This window comes from Eulemur rufifrons, chromosome 21, assembly GCF_041146395.1.
Source record: "Eulemur rufifrons isolate Redbay chromosome 21, OSU_ERuf_1, whole genome shotgun sequence".
In the NCBI taxonomy this organism is placed as follows: Eukaryota; Metazoa; Chordata; class Mammalia; order Primates; family Lemuridae; genus Eulemur; species Eulemur rufifrons.
Genome location: NC_091003.1, coordinates 19,143,389 through 19,164,352, shown reverse-complemented (window position 1 = coordinate 19,164,352; position 20,964 = coordinate 19,143,389).

Sequence of the window (20,964 nt, the reverse complement as noted above, 5' to 3'; positions counted from 1 at the left end):
TGGGTAGGTTGGTGAGTGGGGGTGGGTGGGTGGATGGATGGATGAGTAAATGGGTAGGTGAGTGGGTAGATGGATGGGTTGGTGGATGGATGGATGGATGGATGATGGGTAGGTTGGTGAGTGGGGGTGGGTGGGTGGATGGATGGATGAGTAAATGGGTAGGTGAGTGGGTAGATGGATGGGTTAGTGGATAGAAGGATGGATGGATGGATGGATGGATGATGGGTAGGTTGGTGACTGGGTAGATGGATGGATGGATGGATGAGTAAATGGGTAGGTGAGTGGGTAGATGGATGGGTTGGTGGATGGATGGATGGATGATGGGTAGGCTGGTGAGTGGGCGGTGGATGGGGGGTGGGTAGGTGGATGGATGGATGGTTAGTGGGTAGTTAAAAGGATGGGTGGGTGGCTAAATAAATAGATGGGTGGATACTGGATGGGTAAAAAAATCAACAGGTGAGTGGGTGAATAGTTAGGATGGACATCAAACAAAGAAGCAGGTAAGTGAGTGAATGAAAATCCCGGAGATTTGCTGGTGGGAGAGAACTTCTGCATCTTCTCTCCAAATCCATCCGAACACCATCTCCAGAGCCCTGGCACTTCTCTGAAGGATCTCAGGGTGGCTGCACAGCCAATAAGCCTGGTTTCCTGCCCACCTTTTACATCACCCCACCCCCACCCCACTGCCTACAGGGCAGGAGTTGCCTGTCATACTCCCTGTGCCTGAGGACACAGGCCCCTAACATAGATGTCACAGCCACTTAAAACCCAGTGGCCTGGGGCAGCAGACCATCCACCTGGGATTCTCCCAAGCACTTCAGAGGCAGTATGGGGTGTTCTGCAGAATCTGGAGCCAGGGAGCCCTTTCGGGAAACAATCTTCAAGCACCAGCAGCCTGGCCCTCAGATCTGGGGTGCACGTGCCGTTCCCCCTTCCTGGAATGTTCTTCCCTCCCCTCCCCACCCCCATGATCCCCATTGAACTCCTTCTCAGTTGTCAATTTCATCTCCTGTGTCACTTTCTCCAGGAAGCCCACCCTGATCACCTAGCTGGCCCCCAGCTAGCTCCCCATGGTACCTGTGCGGGAGCTGTCCGTGGTGCCACCAGCCACGGCCCCTTGACCCACCGATTCCAGCGCATCAGTGCTGGACGTGACCTTGCCTGTGGCCAGCATCCCATATGTGGGTGTCCCCCTGCTTTCCTCACTTGGGGCTTCCGAGGCTGAGGCCCATTCTACACTGTCCCTTAGAAGACTCCCAACAGCATTGAGCCCCAGGTGCCCACCTTGAGAACCAGATCACTAACATGCCCTTCACTGGAATTTTCTTCTCTTCCCTGTCTCTCCTCCTGCTCCCCAGCCCTGCTTCCTGGGGTCACCTCCAAATACATTTCCTTCCCCCCAAGTCTGTGTGTGTCTTGGGCCCTCCTTTTGGGGGGACCCACACTAAGACATTTCGTGAGTGAGAGTTTTCTCCGTGGCCGTACATTCTGGTTCCTGGAGGGCAGAGCCCGGACACATTTGGGTCACTATAGCATCCTGGTGCCCGGCACTGGGCCAGGCACAAGGTTGCAAGTCAACAAATATTCTTGGAAAGAAGGGAGGGAGGCAAAGACGGAAGGGGAGGGGAGGGGAGGGGAGGAGACGGAAAGAGAGAGAAGGGGAAGGGAGGGGAGGGAAGGGGAGGGAAGGGGAGGGAGGAATACAGGTCTTGAACCCAGGTCTGTCTTGCTCCATTGCCCAGACATGGCAGCATCCTCCCCAGATACAGCCTATATAGACAAAAGAAACCCCTTCGCAGACATCCTCCCTCATTCTTGTCACCATTCAGCAGAATTCTAGTTCCCACTTCCCCGACTCCCTCCCCTCCCCGCCCCCTACTCCCACCCCTCTCCCCCGAATGAAGCATATACTCTGGAGGTCCTGCTTGGGTATAAAAAAAAGCCCATGATAGAAAACTCTACCAGCCATTCTTTTCCCTTTTTGTCCCCATGAGCAGGTGCACAATGTAATGCCCCTGATTTTCAAGATCTGATTAAACTGTCATAGGTGCGGCACAGTGGCAATAACTCCTCCGCCTCAGTGAGGCCCAAATTATTACAGACCTGTGCACACCCGGAGATGCTGTAGATGAGGGTCTGCCGGCGTTTCCATTACTCGGCCCTGTTTGGGGGATTTGTTTATTTAAATTGGTTGGATCAGGTGCACCGCGGAGCGACGGATGGGCTGGCGGCACGGGGGTGGCCGGGCGAAGAAACGTCATTGTCGCACTGCCACTTGTTGACGTCATGCACGTCTCCGGCGCAATGCCCTGGTGACTCATGGCAGGTGTAGGAGGAGGGAGTCAGCAGCTGGAGAGGTCTGGCCTGGCAGGGTGGGCACAGCAGCTGCAAAGAGCTGGGGTAAGAGGGAGTCATGGGAAAGGTTGAGAGGGGACATGGGGTGGGGGCAACTGCTCTCCAAGCTGGTAGGGATTCTTTAGGGGAGTCAGGGTGAGAGGCCAAAAAGAATTGGAGAAAGGAATAAACAAGGCTCGAAAATGTGCCATGTGTAAAATAATGTCATGCCAGGAATTTGGGGTATAACATGTGTAAACTTAAGTTGTATCTCACCTCTTCCTCCATGACTCAAATCCAAACTCTTAGCATGGCCTTTGAGACACTGTATGATGACACCTCATCTCTGCCATGCCCTGACCTCACTCACGCAGCTCCAGCCCCGTGGCTGCTAAAGTCCTTGAACACACCACAGGGCCTTTGCACAGGCTAAGCTCTCTGCCTGCAAAGCCCTTCCGCCAGCCGGCTCCCCCTCACCCATCAAGCCTCCATGTAAATCACCTCCTCTGAAGGCCACCCCGATCACGTGTCCCATCTCCACCCCCACTGCCACCTCCCAGTCACTCTTACAGGCATCCCATCCTTTGCCAACAGAGCATTTGTCACCATGGATAATTATGCCCTCGAGTGTTTGTTTATTTGTTTATTATTTGGAGAGGACAGATGCTGTTTTTGTCTTCCTGCCCCGCCTTGTTTGGAGAAGTCTCGGTCTCTCATGGCACGTGGCTCTGGTCTGGCCACCGGTCACAGCCCCAGCCCTCTCCCCATCCATTCACACTGGTCCCAGGAATGGAGGTCTGACCCAGAGCTGGACAATGACAATATCCCATCCCCCAATAACAGGGACTCGTCCAAGGAGTGCCCGTGGGACCTGAAGAAGGACAATCGGTGTCCACGCCGCGGGGACTGTATGTTTTGAAACATGTCAGGAAATTCTTTGATGCTGCCCCCCCAGGCAGAGCCCCCTTGAACACGGAAAGCCTTTGCCATGGCCTCAGTGAATAGAACATGGCAGAAGGCACTCTGCATGACCTCTAAGGTCAGGTTGCAAAAGGTGACACAGCTTCCACCTGCCTGTCGCTCCTGGGACACTCGCGCTTGGAACCCGGCCACCATGTTGTGAGGAAGCCCAAGGCATGTGGAGGGGCCCGAGGTCGGCGTTCCGGCTGACAGCCCCTCGCTGGGGTCCCAGCTGACAGCCAGCACGAGCTGTCAGACACGCAAATGGATGAGCCTTCGGTGGCTCCAACCTCCAGCCTTTGAGTCGCGCTAGCTGATGTCACGTGGAGCTGAGCTAAGCTGACCCACGGGGTCTGCCCAGCTGCGAGTTCGTGAACAAAATAAACAGTGTTGCTTTAGGACACTCAGTGTCAGGGTGGGTTTGTCACGCAGCCACAAAACACCCGAGCGGGACACTCAGCTGAGCGGACGTAATGCAGGGACTCTGGGCAGCCACCCCCACCGCCACCTGCAGAGAGCTGATCAGCAAAGGAACACCACGTGGGCATAAGCAGTGATGGGGGTGCACAGAGGGACACAGGCTCTTCCCACAATTCCAGGGGGCCACTGCCAGGCTCCTTCCTGGTGTCTGGCCTCAACAAGGTCCCCGTGTGCCTGGCGTCCAGGGCTTTCTGGACTGATTCGCCGTCTGCCCGCTGGACGTGAGCTCCGCAAGGCAGGGCCCGTCTCTTCCGGCCCTTGCCGTGCCCACAGCACCTGCATCGTGCTGGGTGCCTCGGTGTTAAAGACGGATTCTAGAAGGCCTCGGCCGGTTAATCCTCTCACCACCCTCAGCCTGGGGCAAAGTTACCAGGGAGGTGCAGAAAGGCGAGGGGCTCCCAAGGATCCCGGCGGAGGGGGACGCACCCTGGGGCGGATTGGAACCCAGGTGATACCTTGAAGCTCGGGATCTCAGAGCTACCACCAGTAATCCCACGTGGGCCCCACCATGAGTGGGATTAGCCAGGTGACAAGGATGCTTATCAGTGGTGCGGGTGGGGACAAGACAGGGACAAGCTCCAGGAGTCAGCAGGAGCCCTGCGGTCAGACCAAGGCTCTGGGGGGTGAGACCCGACTGTGGGCAGGAGCTGGGAGACGGCCTCGTACGCCTGTCCCAGGTGACAGGGGGGCTCCAGGAGGGGCTGAGTCTGCAGGAAGGACTCCTGCTAAAGCCTGTCATTGTCACAGTAGAGGTTCTGTCCATCCTGTCCTCCTGTGCATTTGCATACACCCCCTCACTCACTGTCCCCGTGCAGGGAGAGCACGTCCCGCCGCAAGCACATGCCACTCCCTACCGGGCCTTCCCGTCAGGTGACGTGTGCCTGGGGCAGGCGGGAAGCACCAGGAGTTTGTGTCCCGCGAGCAGCCCTGTGCCTGTGACAGACAGAAGTTGGAGGATAGATACCCCAGCTCCCTCGCTCCTTGAGTGGGTAACCGAGGTACGTGTTTGACACTGGGTCCCTGATGGGCTTGAGTCCCAGCAGGAGGTGACCTGCTCATCAAGGGACCCTAGGCAGGCTCCTTCCCTTCCCTCTCTCCCCACCGTCCCCTCCAGTGCTTCCTGGGTCAGCACCCCCAAATGCCACTTGCGTCCACATCCTTGTGTCGGGGTCTGTCGTTGGGGAGCTCGCATTTGTGCAGTGCACGCTGTGGATGCAGGGCCGGCCCAGCAATGTGAAGGGAAGCTCATCCTGTTCAGAGCCCATGTAAACCATTTGTCCCAGAAGCCCTTCCTGCCTGGGCCAGGCCTCCCTGGCCTTTGCTCTCAGGGACTCGTGGACTGTGCCACTTTGTGATGACTGCCTTGCCCTGGACTGTGAGCCCCATGAAGGCAGGGCCACCAGCACTGTGACATCCCCATATCCCCAGCACCTGTCATAGGACCCGGGGTTGGTCCAGGAAGGACTTGTTAACTAAGACGTGAAAGACTCATTTCCTGAGCTGCTCTTGGGCGCCAGGCCCGCACACATATTCCCCACTGACGTTTCCGGCATCGCTGCCCCCGCTTTACGGACGGGGAGACTGAACTCGCCCCCCAGGGTCACTGCATTAGTTACCCACACAGTGTAACAAATCACCCCCAAACGAGCAGCTTGAAACAGCAGCAGGGATGACCTCACGGTTTCTCTGGGCCATCGTTCCAGGCTGCCCTGGGTCCTGGGCTGTAGGGTCTCTCAAAGTCAACCCTCAAGGTCTCAGCAGGGGCTGCGGTCTCATCTCGAGGCTCGGCGGGGGCAGGATCTGCTTCCAAACTCACTCACGTGGTTGCTGGCAGAGCTCAGTTCCTCGCAGGTGGTTGGACTGAGGGCCTCGTGTCCTCCCTGGCTGTCGGCCAGGGGCCACCCCCAGCTCCTTTCCTGGCCACGTGGGTGTCTCCAACGTAGCAGCTCGCTCCCTCCAAGCATGCAAGCTGAGGAGAAGAGAAAGAGAGAAAGAGAGAGAGAGAGTGAGCACGACCAAGAAGGAATTTGTACTCTTTTTTTAGCCTAATCTCAGCATCGGCGTCTCATCACTTTAGCGGCATTCTATTCTTTGGAAGCAAGTCACTAGGTCGAGGCCACACTCAGGGGAGGGGACACCAGGGTGTGTGTAGCAGGAGACAGGACCCCTGGGAGGCACATCAGGAGCTGCCTGCCGCCGTCACCACTGAGGATCCGAACCCAGACAGTCTGGTCTTCCCCAGCGCCGCGGGGTCTCTGAGAAGGAAGAGTGTGGGGACGGACCTCGAGGGTGAGGAGGGCACCCCAGGCAGCAAGGAAAAGCCGTTTCCCACTGCTCGAGCTCTCCTCACTGATAGAAATACGGAAAAGGGAAGAACAGGGGGTTAAAAACAGAATATAAAAAGCTACCAACTCCTCTGAGCATCCCCAAAGACCAAAAAATAGAAAAAGGAAAAAAAATATAGAAAATAGAAAGCTACCAACTCTTCCAAGCAGCCCCGAAGACCGAGCAAACTGGCAGCATTTTGGAGCCGCCCGGGCTGGCAAGAGGCTGCGACTTTTGGATCTGGAGAGATCTAAATACCAATCAGCTGATCCGAGGAACATTTTCCTCATTTCTTCCAGCATCTGCAAGCTGCTCGGGGGCCAAGAATGCTCTAGTTGGAGGAAGGACCGTGTGATCTGCCAGCGGCTGCTGCACCCGCCATCCCAGGTCCGTCCCTGTCCCGGCCTTTGAGGGGCTGAGCATGGGCTGGCTCTCAGCGTGGTGAACAGGGGCGGGCTGAAGGGATCCAAGAGAAGCGGGGGGAAGTTGTGCTCACATTAGGATGGAACAATCTATTAACGCTTTTCCTCCTGAGGTCTCAGGGCCAGGACCAGATGTGACAGTTGACATCAACCTATAGGCTTGCCACACTCTGATTTGGGATATATAAATAGGACTAAGGCCTACTTCCTCTCTCTAGATTTTTATTTTCTCATCTATAAAATGATATTGGTACCTGCTATACTATCAATCTCCAAAGTCCTCTGTAAGCTTGGCAAACTCCTACTCATCCCTCAGGACCCCAACTAAATGCCCTATTCCCTCTGACTCCAGGTAGGATGTGGCAGCTTGTGATTCTCCTATAATAATAAGAAAAGCTAATATTTATGGAGTGTCTACTATGTACCAAGCAGTATTCTAAGCACATTACATAATTTAAATAATTTGATCCTCACATTGACCCATGAGGCAAGTGCCATCACTATCTCCATTTTCAGATGAGGAAACTGAGACTTGAAGAGATTAAATGACTTGCCTAGGGTCACCCAGTTAGTAAGTCTGGCTCAAAACAAGTCTGCCCTAAGCAATAAGCGTTCTGGCCACCAAGTGGTTGGTATTGGGGATGGGTGCACCCTGCGGGACTCTGAGCTCATAGAGAACGAGGCTGGTCTGGTCTAACTCTGAGCCTCACAGCTCTCTCAGCCCCCAAAGCCCTGAGTCTCCCCTCTCATGCCTAGGACTCACCCTCCCTCCCAGGGACTCTGTCCCCATTTGCCACACCTGCCCCTTCCTCAGGCAGAGTCCTTGGAGGGGAGAGGGAGGCACCCTGTGGTGTGGGCCACTCTGACACCCTGAGCCTCTTCTCTGACCCATCATGACCCAAGCCATTACCCAGACACTGAGGAGAACGTCTGCACTGGCATCTGCAGGGCCCAGTCACTCCACAGGGGGAGGCAGAGAGGCCAACAGCAGGGAACCTTTCTTCTAATTGCTGGGGAAGTTGAGGCAGAGACACGGGACAAGGGGCGGAGGCGGGGAGAAGAGAAACACATGGGGCTGGAACAGGGTGGGGAGAGAGAGAGAAATATGGAGAGAGAAGGCAGAGAGGAATGTCACAGGAGAGGCAGAGACAGAGACAGAGAGACGGGGGACAGAGATGTAGGTAGCGACCACAGAAGGAAGAGGGAGAGAGATGGAAGGGGAAGGGCGTGGGGGAGGGCAGATGGATGGGGACAAGGGACAGAGCCAGGGGAGACAGAGAGGCAGAGGGCTAGAGATCTAGGGGCCCCCGGGGACCCTGAAGCTGGGAGAGACGGGGCGAGACGCGAGGGGGCTCAGAGGCGGGCGGCCGGGCGTGGAGGGGCAGGGGACAGGACATGGGGCTCGCGAACACCCCTCGCCCCCATCCCGTCTCCTCACCCTCCCTATTGATCCCCGAACAAACACGGGCTTTGTTGGCCAAACAAACCCAGGCCGAGTCTGGGCTGGGATCTCTTTCGTGTGGCAACTGTTGCCATGTGCAGAGAAAACCCGATCTAAATAATTCCACATTCTCCCTCCTCCCCCGTCCCGGGCTTGGCAGGCCGGGGAGAATGTGCGCTGTGCCACCCCGGCAGGAGCGCGGCGGGCGGCGGGGGCTGCAGCCGCCTGCCTCCCCCGGTCTGGAAAAATAAACTGTTCCTCTGCCTTTTGCTTTATTTTTTTTCTTTCTTCTTTTTTTTTTTAATTTTTTTTTTTTTTTTAATCACAGCCAACCCATCACACGTCTCTAGCTTTTTTTTTTTTTTTTTTGTAGGGAAAACAAGTCTTTGGAGACAGAGGTGACCCTGGTGGCGATAAGGGAGGAGGTTCACCTGGGAGGGTGTTATCAGCGCCCCGTGGCCGCCCGGGCTCAGATCTCTCATTGCGAGGAGGAGGCTGCGGAATTGGAGGAGCTTCCAGAAGCCGGGCCGCGGGGGCAGCCGCTGGTCCTCATCGGTGGGGGCTGCCGGGGAGGCCGTGGGGGGCTGGAGGAGCATGGGGGCCCTGCCAGCGCCTCGGGGAGCCCAGAGCTCCCGATTTCACTGGGTGCCCCAGGCAGACACCCCGGGGAAGAATTTTCCAGAATGTCTTTCTCTTGCTTCCGCCTCTCCCTGCGACTTCTTCCCTTGCCTGTCTCCATCTGCCCTGCTCTGTTTTAGCCGAGAGACCTTCCTGGGGAAGGCGGAGGTGCCGCTGGTCTAGCTCAGGGCCCAGCGCTGTGGACACTGCACCGGCTCTGGGCCACGCGGCCACAACCGCGTCTCCTTGTCCCATTCTCTCAACATCCCTCCGGGGGTCGGCGAACTCATGCCGCGAAGGGCCGGACGGGAAAGACGTTCAGCTGTGCAGGCCGCACGGTCTCTGTCTCAGTGACACGACTCTGTCACTGTAGCACCAAGCAGTCGTGGACAATACGCAAATAAATGCGTGGCCGTGTTCCCGTAGAATTTTATTGACAAAAGCAGGCGGCAGGCCGGACTCGGCCCGTGGGCTGTAGTTTGCCGATCCCCGATCTGGGCTAAGCAGTTAGGACTCAGGGTTCAGGCCCTGGAATGGCGGCATCGGCGTCCCCAGGGGCTTGTTAGAAATCAGAACCTCAGGCGCCACCCCAGACCCCCCCAAATCGCCCAGGGGTTGGCGTGCACAGCGGTCTGAGAAGCTCTGGTCCACCTACATGACGGCTCTCTCTCTCTCTTTTGTGTACGGGGCACCATGTCCATCTGGCAGAGGAGGAAACCGAGGCTCACAGGGACGTCAGTTGCCCAAGGTCATGGGCCAGGAGCAGCAGAGCCAGCCAGGGTTTGCACCCAAGTTCAGAGACTGCGTGCTTGACGGCCACGTTCTACAGGAATGGAAGGTTTGTAGAGAAGGGACCTGGGTCTCTCAGAATCCACAGACAGACCTAGGGCTACAGCCAGGCCTCCCGAGGGGACAGGAACCTCAGGGTCAGAGGCTGTTCTTGACCTTCCTCCCACGGGCCGAGTGGTGTCCCCCATCGACCACGGGACGTTCTCTGTCTCTGTGTGGGGAGAAGCCCCTGCCTTCCCTGTGTCCCCACCTCCTGCCAGGGCTGTGGCTTCTCCTGCCTTGGGAACCGTGGAGGATGCCAGGCTCTATCTGGGCTGGAAAAAGAGGTAAACCAGAGCTTCGGGCCACCCCTAACGAGCAGAGAGGAGGGGGGGCAGGAGAGGCCAACAGGCACCAAGTTGCCACGCTTGGGGACTGCTGTTATTGTCCCTACAACCCTGACAGTATTGTTAGTGCTGCTGATAGTATTTTTCTGCCTGACTCAGCACTTCAAGATATCTAGACTTCCCCCATGTTTCTCCCAACTCTGAGAAGCTTGAATTTCCTTATTCTAGGAGGGAAGACCAGATAAGAGAAATACCTTCTCCCTATTTTACCCATTAGCATTAAAATTGGCTGAGAGAAAAGTGAAACAGCAGTGGCTTCAATAGGATAGGAGGATCCTTCTCACAGAATTCCAGAGGCAGGCAGTCCACCCTCTGGATGGAGCTTTTTTCCTTCATGACCCAGGATGGCTGCTTGAGTGCCAGCCATTGTGTTCACATCCCAGCCAGCAGGAAGTGGAAAAAGGCAAGCGAGAAGAAGAGGCATAGGGTTTTCCACCAACTGTGTTTTAAAGAGGTTTCTTTGAAGCAACTTCTACAGCACTCTGTATCTCGTTGGCCAAAATTTAGTCACCTGGACACATCTAGCTACAAGGGAAGTTGAAAACTATAGTCCTTGTTTTGGGAGGCCATGCGCCCAGCCAAAGATTGGGAGGGAGAAAACAGATTTGCGGCAGGTAACTCAGTTTCTGCCGCCCCCACCGTTTGGCAGTGGTCTCTCGAGGCAGCCTGGGACGTCCCAGCTGGAGGGTGATCTTTGGAGGGTCCCAGATCCGGTAAGGAGGATCCCACCACAGGCATTCCGGTGGCACTTGGCAATGTGCCAGGTGCTCTCCCGTCCCTCCATCCTCGGAACATGCTGTGAAGTAGGAGACGAGGGGACCCGGGTTCAGAGGAGAGAGCCATTCCAAGGTCAAGCTCGCCCAGCTGGCCAGGGACAGAGCTGGCTTCTGGGAGACCAAGCTTTCCAAAATAGCTTGCCTTGGACTATTCGGAGTGTGTTCTCTCTCTCTCTCTCTCTCTCTGTCTCTCTCTCTCATCTCTGTTTCTCTCCGTTTCTCTTTCTCTCGATGATAGACAGACAGACAGATGGATGGTAGATAAACGTGTATGTCTGTGTCTCCGTCTCTATCTCTGTCTCGCCTTCCTTCCCCCGTCCCTTTTTAAAAATGCTTAAAATGTCAGCTTGCCAAGGCTCACCCTTCCCCAGATGAGGTGCTCCCACTGACCCCAGGCACCCCTGCCTCCTCCTCCCCCGGAGCCCCACCACGGTGTCTGTCTCCACCCTCACTGCTTCCGTGTAGTTAAGCGGGGAGACCCCGGGGCCTCTGCTGGGAGGAGCTGGGAGGAGCTGGGAGCCGAGGTCCCTGGGCTTTGAGGAGCGTCCGAACCTGCCCTGAGCACGTGGCGCCTTCCCTGCCACCCAGCAGCGGGCGGGGCTTCCTCTACCAGGCTCTGCGAGGCAAACGTCCCTCGGACCCCAGCCTGAGGAGGGGGAGGGCAGCCCCTGGAGACAGACATCACCAAACCTTCCCGAGAGCCCGGCAGGCGTGGGCTGGGGTGGCCCCACCTCAGCCGTGAGGACCTGGGGTTGCGACACCACCAGGCTCCCGGCCAGACAGTGGGGGAGCCGGGATGCAAACCAGGGTCCTCCGGCCCCATCCCAGCCCCATCCCGGGGGGTTGCTGGGTCCTTAAATCCATAGTGATCCGAGATCAAAGGTCACTTTGAATCAGACAGAAGCGGTAGAAGTGGAGTTGTTTTCCCACATGTGCACACACATGCACAAAGGCACACACATGAACACACGGAAGCGCATGTATGCACAGGCATGCACGTGGGCACACGAGCACACATATACACATATAAATGTGCACACATGCACACATGTGCACACACATGCATGCATACACACGTGCTCACACGCACACGTGTGCATGCTCTGTGTTTCAAGCAGGGACACACAGTCACTGTGGCGCCGATTTAGGGGAGGAGACAGTTTTCACAGACGTTCCTTCTGTGGTCCGCCCCACCTTGAACACTCAAACAAGGATAGAGAAAAGCAAAGAGCCCAGAATGGGCGACAGTCCCCAAACCTGAATCCTTGATCTGACTTCAACTCTGCAGACCCCCATGGGTGAGTCTTTGGGGTGCTTTGGACTCATCCAGTTCAATCCCCACCTTTCAGAAGCTTCTCCCAAGTCGAGCGCATGAGCTTGAATGCCCCCAGGAACGGGAAGCTCATTACGTCTCCACAGCCCACCCCAGTGCCAGGCGGCTCACAACATCAGACAGATCCTCTTGTTCCAGCCACACGGCTTACAGAAAGCCCCTTCCCCGCTCTGTGCCTCAGTTTACATAACCATGAACGAGGTCATAGCACCCACCATCAACCACTGGGATTGAGGGAGGAACAACGAATGTGGCCAGTCTGTCCATTCTGAACCTCGCCAGCTCCCAGAGGGCAGGTGGGAGAAAAGTCAGGTTCACGAATCAGTCAGACCTGGGTCGGAATCTAAGCTCTGCCACTTATTAGACGTGAGAGCAGAGCTAGGTGGCTGTCCCTCTCTGAGACCTGGTCTCTTCGTCCAGAAAAGAGGATCATCACACACCAGTCTCCGAGGGTCGTGAGGGTCAAATGCCGCCAGGCATGTACGGCTCTTCCCCAAGGAGGCGGGACACGTGAGAGCCCCTCCCGGTCTGGTGCACGGCGTCCCTGCCTTGGGAGGGGGAAGCAGGGGACAGATAGATCCACAGAGGCCTCTCTGCTTGGAGAGAGAGCTCTGTATCCCAAACATCGGAATAAGGCCTGGGGACAGCTGTCCTGTCCCCCCAGTCCATGAGGGTCTCTGGTGCCTCCTGCAGTTGAACGTCCCTGGGGGCCTTGACTTCTCCCAGAAAGCAGGACCCGTGGCTGCCAGCATGCGTGGGGACAGTGTGCGGGAACACGGTGGGGAAAATGTCCCGGGCCAGGAACCCAAGCAGGTGTCTCATGTTGCGTCCACTCCTGTGTTAGCACCAGCAAGCCTCCATTCTACCCCGGGCCTCAGTTTCCCCACGTCGCCAATGGAGATAAACACACCGACCTCAGCAAGCTACATGGAGAGTCAAATCCACAAGCAGACGCCTGTCCCCAAACGACAGTCATCAAACTGCATGATGGTTAATTTCAACCAACCCATTCTATAGTCAGAAAAGCTGAGGCCCAGAGAGGGCAGGTGATTGGCCCATGGCCACACAGCACAAACGTGATCCACCGACACAGAGACCCCCAGCACGGGGACCCCACTTTGGTACCTCCAGAACATACGCCAAGCTCACCGGGCATTGGATGAACTCCCCCTTTTGCAAATGACCCCCGACAGAAAACTCCTCCAAAGACAAGGAAAATATTTCTTCAAAACCTATTTACTTTTCAAATTTCAGTTTCCATAACAACTCGGCACAACTATTTATGTGAAATCTTCGCCTTCCAAGTCTCCCTGCGCGCCGTGCTCTGTGGAGAGTTCAACTCAGCCCTTTCAATAACAACACGTTTTTTCAATCAATTTGGTCTGGGATTTTTTTTTTTTTTCTATAAACACACATAAAATATGTTGTGCAAAACTTTTTAAGAGCTAACGGGGAAACGCCACATTTATAGACCTGTTCTCTAATCACCCCCAGTAGATGCTCTCCGAAGCATGACAACGACAAAAATGACTGATTGGCTTGTTTAGTTTTTTTTTTTTTTCCAAAAGCTTTTTGAATTATTTGTGCTTCTTTTCATCTAGGGAGCGCCCGGAGTCTGGGCAGTCCTTGTTGAAGAGCCCTGAACAGCGGCTGTGTGTCCTTAGAAAAGTCAGCGGGGGTCTCTGGCCCTGAGAGGGACACATTTGGGTCCATCTGGGCCCCTGCCCGAAATCGGGAACGGGAGGGGTGGCTGGAGGGTCTCCAAGGCGGAGACCCCGTGCCTAAGGCGTCCTGCCGATGATCTGGGATCATAGCGGCCACATGTTTGGATTTTCGGAGACAATTCCTGTTTCAAATTTTCTGTTCCAGCCTCCTCGTAAGCCTTTGTACAAGCTGTTCCTCTTGCCTGGAATTTCCCCTTTGTCAACCTGTCAAGCTGACACGAAGGGGCCCGGGCTTGGTTTAAGGCTCTGCCGCGGCCGTCTCGAAATTCTTAATTATTTTTGAACAAGAGGCCCCGGGTGTTCATTTTGCAGCTGGCCCCGCCACGCCTGCAGCAACTCTGTCTGGTCTCCAGTAGGGTGTATCAGATCGTGTCATCCTGGACGACCCTTTGAGGCAGGCATTGCTGTCATCTCCTTTTTACAGGTGGGGAAACTGAGTCCGAAGAGGTGAAAGGTCATTGCTGTGCCCCTGGGGGCAACACAAGCTGTTGTGCACTAGGCTCTGTTCCGAGCACTTTTTCGAGAGTGTTATCTCTTCTAATCGAAGCTGTCACGATCCCTATTTTCCAAAGGCACAGAGGGCAGGTAACTGCTCAAGGTCACATGGCAAGCAAGTGAAAGAGCCATGCTTTCTGGAGAGGTCCATCTGACCTCACCCCTAGATGCCAGCAGCAGCTTCCTCAGCAGGTCTCAGCCTCCAGACTTCCCCCTTCCGGCCCATTCAACACATGGTAGCCACCTCCCTTAACGTGAGTTCTAGCCATGCCACTTTCTGGCTGCAAATCCTCCCATGGCTCCCAGTGCTCTCAAGAAGCACTAACCTCCTTAGCCAGACCATTGATACCTTCAATGATATGACCTCTGCTGACCTCTGCACACGCCTCGCCCCCTAGCACATGCTGCTCTTGCCCTCTAGACTGTCTGCAGCTAGAGCTCTGCTTACACAATGATTAAATTCTTAAATTGTCGGGTTAGGAACCACTGGTTTCCTACACTGTGCCTGGCACACGGGCACTCTAGAAAACCTTGGACTGAACCAATTTGTCCAGTTGGAGCCACTTCACCCCCATAGCCAGGATACCAACTCCCCCATGTCCCTCCAATGTAGCTCCGTCTCTGTCCCCTGCCACCATGATTGCCCACACAGACGCCGGCCCCACCTTCTCGCCAGCTTCCCTGCCTCCAGGCATGCCCCTTCCAGCCAATTCTCCAAACTCCAGCTGGAGAAACCTTTTGGAAACACAAACCTAACCATTTCACTCTCCGCTGAACAGCCAATCGTTCTCAAAACGAATCACAAAGCTGACAAGGCCACCACGTCTGAGCCCTGCCGACCTCACAAGTCATGCCTCCGCACCCCAGACACCCCACCTCAGACCTCCAGCCGCCCCCGAGCCGTTCTTCCTGGCTAGCCACTCTCCCATAGCTGCCTCAGCTGAACCGCTCTTCTTCTAGGAAGTCTTCCCTGAGCACACTTCCTCCTCTCGAAGCAGAGTCAGGCTCCTCCTGGGCTCCCACAGCCCCTCGGCCTTCCCCGTCAAAACACACATCACGCTACTGCAAGCACTGGCCTGCATGGCTGCTTCCCGGCCCCGGCGTGGAAAGTGAGCTGCCGCGGGCAGAGGCCATAGCTTGTTCTTCAATATACTTTCCATGCTTGGAGGAGACAAAGTGCCCGGTGAATAGATGCATGCATGGCGGGCAGGTGGATGGATAGCCAATGGTTGAGTGATGGATGGGATGGTGGATGGATGGGTGGGGACATGGATGGATGCATGGACGTGGATGGATGGATGGATGGATGGATGGAAGGAAGGATGGTGGATGAGTGTGTGGAAAGTGGGTGATGGCTTGATGGATGGATAAATTGAGTGGAGGATGGATAAATGGACAGGCAAGTATGTGGGTGGATGAATGGATGGCTGGGATGGGTAGGTGGCTGGGAGGATGGGTAGGTGGCTGGATGGGTGTATGGATGGGTGGACAGATGAGTCATGAATGTATAGATAGATGAAAGAAAATCCCAGAAACCACCTTGTGATAGTTAATATTTGGGTGGTAAGTTACTCAAGCTTCCCAGCACATAGTGGGCCAGCAATAAATGCTTATTGAATTAATTAATGTTTATTATTAAAGAATTAATGGTTAAATGAGTGTCACAGGGCAGCTGGTTACCAACCCTCCCCGGGCACCTGTTTTTCCTCTGTGTTTCCTTTCTCTCTGCCTCCAACCTCCTCATCCTCCCAAGCTCCCGTGGCTTCCTGTGGCTGCCAAGTGACTCGCAGTGGCCCAAGTTTCCCAGATTCACGCTTGCACATTAATTATTGAGAGATATAACCCAAATTTATCTAATGAATTAATAATAGACCATAGGGATATTTTAATAATGAAATACTGGGAGTTGCGTTTTGATAATTACAGCAGGCTTTCATAATTACACCACGGCTGTGAAAATAAAATCAAAATCAATTAGGTGGTGTGCAGTGATACCCCAGGAGCGCCCCTCAAATCTGTGAACAGGGAGATCCATGTATCTCTCAGCAGGGGGGTGTCTGGGGGGAGGGTCACAACCTTTGCAGGATCATAGAGCTGGAAAGGCATTCTGGAAAGCCAAGGAAAAGAACATCACCGAAATACACCAAGGCTTGAGGCCCAAAGTGCCTCAAAGGCCACTAGAACAAGCCTCTGCTTCTACAGATGAAAACCAAGATCTGGAGAGGAACTATGACGCACCATGTCAACCTCTAAACAGCGACAAAGCCTGGGTATGTCTCTGGACTCTTAGTCCAGTGCTCTCTTGGTCCTGGACAACTAACATTCCCTCCCGCTCCCATGATGAAGCCCTAAGGGGTCTGCCCGAGCCCTGGCCATGTCCCTCGTCTCAACCCTTAGAAGTCCCCATATGTACAACCAAACCACATATCGTTCATGAACTTGGACTACTTTACCCTCTTTTTCCTTTGCCTATGGGGTGCCCTCTGCCCGGGACACGCCTTCCCCTCCCCACCTCCACCGCTGGACCTCTGTCCGGAAAACTCCTCCCAGGAGAGATGACCTCTCCCTTCTCCTGCCCTCAAGGGCCCCCGCTAGATGACGATGGCTCACCCATCTCCCCTAAAAGACGGCCAGCTTCCTGAAGGCAGGGCCACGTCCTGTTCGCTTGGTCTCCCCGGGGTGCTAACACGGGGCCTGACGAACAGCAAATGCACGATTCAGGTTTACTCGGGGCCAGATGGGCGGAAGGAGAGGGAGAGGAGGGAGGCAGGAAGGGGAAGAAACAAGGAAGGCTGGGTCCAGATTTATTTCCAGAATGTCTTTAACCAAGGCCACCAAAAGGACAACCTGATTTAAAAATGCTAGTTTGGGGACATCTCGCTGGTTATTTAAGCAACAATGAAATTAGAAACATTAACGAAAGAGAAATCTTTTCAGGAAGACAAAAGAATGACAAGGATGGTAGAGACTGGTAGATTCTAAACCGCTACCACCCTCAACACGCTCATACACTCCTCCACAAAAAGCCTGGGCTATTGACCCCGAGGTCCTTCTCTGAGAAGTGTCCTCAAGAAGGCACTTGAACGTGTCAATTATATATTTTTTAAAAATTAATTGAAAAAAAAGCAGGCACTTGAACTTGCCATAGACATTGCCCAAAATGGGTCCCCCACGCAGAACTGACAGGAGGCAGCTGGGGCTGGAGCGGGGTGTGACTGCGATCGGTTCCTTCAGACCCTGCGGAGCTCTCACCACCTGTGACTACAGATCCAAGGTCGGGCTGCAGGTGCCAGCCCGGTTTGGCCACCTTTGCCACCTAGGAGTCAATGGTAGGGTCTGGGCGAGGTCCAAAGGGAAGGAGGAGTTTGATGCAATTCAAGCATCATCACCTCCTCTCCGGCTCCCCTTTCCTCCCCGACTTCACCTCCGAGCAGGATGTATTCGTTTCCTCTCTCACCAATATTCTGAACCACAGCATAGGGCTGCAATTAACAAACACAGACTTGGGAGCCAGACTCTGAGAGCTCAAACGCCAAGCACCACAGTTTACATCCAATCTGTGTGACCTCCGGTGAGTTTCTTAGCTTCTCTGTGCCACAGGGTCGCTGGGAAGATGAATGAGTCGATTAACCTAAAATGCTGGATTCGGGCCGTCTGCGATGCTGACCTCCTCCGCCGAGAGCGCCTTGGGGTACGCGCCCTCCCTGACTCTCAACGCGGATTGGGTGGCACGGGCCCCGCCCACCAGCTCAAACCTGGTCACGCCCCCTAGCGCTAGCCAATCAGCTGAGTCCATTCTTCCGGCTACAATGATTGGTCGGGATCGAGCCGTGACTGAAGCCCCACCAATCAGAGCTATCGAGGGTCCTCATCAACAAATGCGGGATGGCAGCTGTGTTACTATTATTGTGACCAATGTTAACGCCGCCCTCCTCTCCCAGCTGAGTCCTGGTAGCAAGAGGGCAAAGATCCTGCCCGCCCCTGCAGGGCCAGGCCGGGTGCCCTCTCCCCTGGCTCCCACATGCCCCTACCCGTGCCTGTTCCCAGGTGCAGTAAATGAGTGGTTCTGAGTGTGGGCCTGGGGTCTGGCAGACCAGGTTCAAACCCCCATCCCCATTCTTCCTTCCTAGCTGTGGGACCCTGGCCCACAGTTTCTTGTCCTGGAAAATGGACATAACCAAGGAACCGGGCCCTTGGAAGGTTCTGGGAATTCAGTGGAATCAGACACGCCCGGGGCCTGACACAAAGGAAGAGATGCCAGCTGTTAACCACGTGCCCGTTGTTGCCTTCTGTTGGGACTGGCTGTGGAATGTCTGTCTCCTGCCAGACTGGGCCCCTAAGGTCGCGATGGGTCATCCCTGTATCCCCAGTGCAGCGTGAAAGCTACACACAGAGTGGGGGCGCCGGGGGGAGTAATGAATGAACTGAGGGAGGGTGGGCAGGAGGAAGGGAGAGACCAAGAGAACAACCACGAGTCTCTTTCTGACCCTGAAAAGTCCCACTGTTCCAGAACTGAGCTTTCAGAATGGGAGACAGAAGTTCAGCCTCAAGCCCTTCACTCTACAGAGACAGAGCCCAGAGAGGGAATGTGACTTCCCCAGGGTCACCCAGCAGAGAGTGCCTCCCCTGTGCCCCATACCCTGCCAGCCTGTCTCCAGCTCCCTGGCATCTGGGGCTCTTCTGCCTGCCCCGTCCTCCCCTGGGGCCAATCCCAATTCTGATGCTTCCTCCTGCCTGCAGAAGACACCACCCCCCAAGCCAGGTGTTCCCCTCAGGTGTTTCTTCCCCACATGGGCTGGGCTCCTCCCCTGGAAAATATCCTGGGGCCCCCAGGCTGGAAGGAACGAGGTGACTCAGGGCCAGGTGGGAGAAGCTCAGGGAGCAGGAGGCTGGGGGGTGCGGGATGGGGGAGTTCTTGGTAAGTGAGTCAGAAAAACAAGCCTCTTTCCGAATAATACCAAGAATCTCTTGGCCCGAGCTCAAGTATGCAGGATACAGAACGTTAGTTTCCTGTAACCGAACACGCAGGCCTGAAACCCGCTAGCTAGGTTCTCACCCGACTGCCGTGTACCTTGCGGCATGCAGTGACCGCAACACGCAGCCGCCTTCCTTTCTCCCCTTCTGACTGCCCCACCTGGGGAGCCCCTGTCTGCTTTGGAGGTGAGGGTGGCGTCACGGATCACCCGTCCTTCCCGGCCCTCCCTTCGTACCCAGGGCTCTGAGTTTGGAAGTTTAGCATTCTCTCCGCTGTCCCCGTCCCTCCCCAAGATGGTAGATGCAGACGGCTTCAAAACTGTGCTTCCTGTTTCAAAGGAGAATTCCCTTCCTGATCGGAGTGTGGGCTGCCTGGAAGCCCACCCGGAGGCAGGAACTGCGGAGCAAGTGGGGTCTGGAGCAGAGACACAGAGGGGGGGTGAAGACAGAAAGAGGCTGCTTCGTTCACAAGTGAGATCCCACTGTGGGCAACTGAGGCTCCACCCCACTGGGGACCTCTGGGAGCCAGTGTGGGACATGCCTGGGAGTTGCCCCACCCCAGGATGAAGGGAGCTGGGGTACTTATCCGCCGACACCCCTAGGGTCTGCTGCTGGCTGAGGGGTTCTGCCTCAGCGTTAACTCCCTGGCACTCCATTGAGTCAGAAGCATGGGGTGGGCCTGCCCGGGGATGGTGAGAGCCCAGGGGACATGGTGGCCACCAGCAGTGTCTGTTACGCTCACACAAGTACTAGCAGTCTGGCCTGTGCACAGAGCCTCGCCACGCACACGGTACTCTCCTGCGATCCTAGCCTCCCCTACATACATGGGCACTGCCCCATAGTACAAGAGACGAAGGTGAGGCCCGGCCCCGGGACATGCCCCACTGATAAAAGGCAAAGGGTCTTTGGCCTCTAAAGCCAAGAGAATCTGCTCCAGAGTGAGCCCAAGCTCTGGGTTCAAATCCTAGTCTGCCTTGTCCTGGCTTCGTGATGCGGCACTGCGGAAATCCCTTCCTCTTGGCCTCAGTTTCCGCATCTGCAGAGTGGGGACAAGATCACCCTCCCTCGCAAAGCTGATGTGAAGATATGAGATGGTGTCTGCGGCGGTGCCGTCGACCGGGCCTCGCAGGCTGTAGGTGATCAATGATCGTTTCCCTCCTGCCCCTTCACGTCCCTGTTCTGCCATCGGGTCACTCTGGGAGTTGGGGCCAGTCCTCTGTTCAAGTCAATAAACATTCTCGGAGCCCCCGAGTGTGCCGCGGCTGCGGCTGCCCATGAGCAAGGCTGGCCGAGCCTCTGCCCCGGCGGGGTGACGGGCAGACGATGCAGTCATGTGTCCCCCTGAGGTGCGAGGCCAGGGAAGGCCCCGTGAAGTTGTCCCGTGGGAGGGTCAGGAAGGGTGGGTGGGGCGGGGGTGGCAGAGGGGAGTGAGGGGACAGAAGTGGGCTGGCACAGACACAGCGTGGAGGGCTGTGAGCTAGGGGTGGTGGCGTGGGGGGGGTTGGAACTGCCTCTGCTGCGCGTGGGTGCAGCGTTGGAGCTGGTCCAGGACGATCACTTACAAGGCCACCTCTTAAAACGGAGATGCACATAGATGACAGGCGGCTGGGGCAGGGGCTTCGGGGTGGGCAGGGGGGACACTTCCCCGGGCTGCCTGTGTCCTTGGTGAGGCAGCTGGAGGAGGCAAGAGAAGTCAAAGACGGCCTCCGGGAGGCTGGGGCTGGCCTCCAGGACTTCCAGTGAGACTTCTGAACACGCCACCCTCTGCCATCCCTGCCCGGGTGGCCCCACCCCTGCCTGCCCTGAGAGATGTGACTGTGTCCCCCTGGCCTGCCCGCCTCCATCATCTCCATCTCTGCTCACCTGCCCGGGCTCCACGCACTTCTTCCAGAAGCAAACTCCCCTCC